We start from the raw sequence: 2,347 nt of genomic DNA, 5'->3' as shown, positions 1-2,347 counted from the left end.
ATTTGATTATAATTTGCTTTGAATTTCATTTTCATTTTGTAATTTAGGGAGCCTATTTAAAGGCCTTAGTTTCTGCATTTGAAAAGAGGGATCGGAGGACTTTTGATCATTTTGCTAGTTTTCACACTTTTGTAATTGAATTCAGAGCTATGACTCACTAAACCCCTTTCATTGGGTTAGGGAGCTCTATTGTAATTCAATGAATCAATAATAGTTTTTATCTTCTTCTTCACTCTTTTCTCTTGAATTTTGTTAGAAAGCTTCTCGATCTAATTCCATTGGTTAGTTGTCTTGGGAAAGAAACTATCCATAATTGGAATCCTTCGGAACCTTGGGAAAGGAATGGAGGATTCATGCTAGAGAAGCTTTCTCACAGTGAATTGGATTGGGGTTTGGATGGATATTGTGACATGTAATCCTACCAAATTGTGGTTCATGAAACTGTGTGGTATAATCAGTGATCGAGCATCATCTCTTCTTATGAACATTTAAACCAAGGGATTGGGAATTTGTTTGTTTTTAGAGAGAATTGGTGAGCCAAGGGATTGGGATCCAATCATATAAGATTGCCAAGCAAAATTCAATGAATGCATTGGTTGAGGAAGGGATAAAAATGTTTTGATTCGGAGATCTCAATATCTCCTGAAACCCAATGAATTCCCCATTTCTGATCTACCACTTTCTCTTACATTCTGCAATTAATTTCATGCAATCACCCCCATCCCTTTTTAATTTCAGTAATTTAGCTTCTCGCTCTTTAATTCATGCAATTTAACATTCCGCAATTCTCATCCAAATCTTGATTCCGCTCAACTAGAACAAACTTCTAATCCGAATTGCTCATTCAACCAATCCTTGTGGGATTCGACCTCACTCTATTGTGAGTTTTTACTTGACGATAACCGGTGCACTTGCCGGAAGGAATTTTTGCCGATTGTGCAATTTCCTAAAATCGTAGCTATCAAGTTTATGGCTATCAGTGGACGCCCAGTGAGGCCTTCCTCAGTGGCGTTCACTGCCTCTTCCTGCTCCCAAAATTCGGCCATGTTGATGGCCTTGCACTCTCCTTTTGGATTTTCTTCTGTATTGCTTGGAAGAGTACTAGGAGGGAGTTCAGTAATTTTCTTGCTCAGCTGACCCACTTGTCCCTCCAAATTTCTAATGGAGGACCTTGTTTCAGTCATGAAACTTTGAATGGTTTTGATCAGATCAGAGACCATGGTTGCTAAGTCAGAGGTATTCTGCTTAGAACTCTCTGTCTGTTGCTGAGAAGATGATGGAAAAGGCTTGCTATTGCTAAACCTGTTTCTTCCACCATTATTGTTATTGAAACCTTGTTGAGGTCTCTGTTGATCCTTCCATGAAAGATTTGGATGATTCCTCCATGAAGGATTATAGGTGTTTCCATAGGGTTCTCCCATGTAATTCACCTCTTCCATTGAAGGGTTCTCAGGATCATAGGCTTCTTCCTCAGATGAAGCCTCCTTAGTACTGCTTGGTGCATTTTACATTCCAGACAGACTTTGAGAAATCATATTGACTTGTTGAGTCAATATTTTATTTGGAGCCAATATGGCATTCAGAGTGTTAATCTCAAGAACTCCTTTCTTCTGACTAGTCCCATTGTTCACAGGATTTCTTTCAGAAGTGTACATGAATTGGTTATTTGCAACCATTTCAATCAGTTCTTGAGCTTCAGTAGGCGTCTTCTTCAGATGAAGAGATCCTCCTGCAGAGCTATCCAAAGACATCTTGGATAGTTCAGAGAGACCATCATAGAAAATACCTATGATGCTCCATTCAGAAAGCATATCAGAAGGACACTTTCTGATTAATTGTTTGTATCTTTCCCAAGCTTCATAGAGGGATTCTCCTTCCTTCTGTCTGAAGGTTTGGACTTCCACTCTAAGCTTACTCAATTTTTGAGGTGGAAAGAACTTTGCCAAGAAGGCATTGACTAGCTTTTCCCAAGAGTCCAGGCTTTCTTTAGGTTGAGAATCCAACCATGTTCTAGCTCTGTCCCTTACAGCAAAAGGGAATAGCATAAGTCTGTAGACCTCAGGGTCAACCCCATTAGTCTTGACAGTATCACAGATTTGCAAGAATTCAGCTAAAAACTGATGAGGATCTTCCAATGGAAGTCCATGGAACTTGCAATTCTGTTGTATTAGAGAAACTAATTGAGGCTTAAGCTCAAAGTTGTTTGCTCTAATGGCAGGGATAGAGATGCTTCTCCCATAGAAGTCGGGAGTAGGTGCAGTAAAGTCACCCAGCACCTTCCTTGCATTGTTGGCATTGTTGTTGTTTTCGGCTGCCATGAGTTCTTCTTCTTTGAAGAATTCGGTCA

The 2,347-nt window shown here is 39.7% G+C and overlaps 1 non-coding gene across 1 annotated transcript; it reads left to right on the top strand.

Annotated features, from left to right (window-relative positions):
- Positions 1 to 1,805: 1,805 nt before the first annotated feature.
- LOC112793897 (small nucleolar RNA R71) lies at positions 1,806 to 1,913 on the top strand. Its single transcript, XR_003198585.1, has one exon. It is a non-coding gene; the product is annotated as a small nucleolar RNA R71 (small nucleolar RNA).
- The last annotated feature ends 434 nt before the right edge of the window (positions 1,914 to 2,347 follow it).

Source organism: Arachis hypogaea, chromosome 3, assembly GCF_003086295.3.
Source record: "Arachis hypogaea cultivar Tifrunner chromosome 3, arahy.Tifrunner.gnm2.J5K5, whole genome shotgun sequence".
In the NCBI taxonomy this organism is placed as follows: domain Eukaryota; kingdom Viridiplantae; phylum Streptophyta; class Magnoliopsida; order Fabales; family Fabaceae; genus Arachis; species Arachis hypogaea.
Note: the sequence above shows the minus strand (reverse complement) of the source record. Positions and strands in the feature narration are given on the sequence as shown.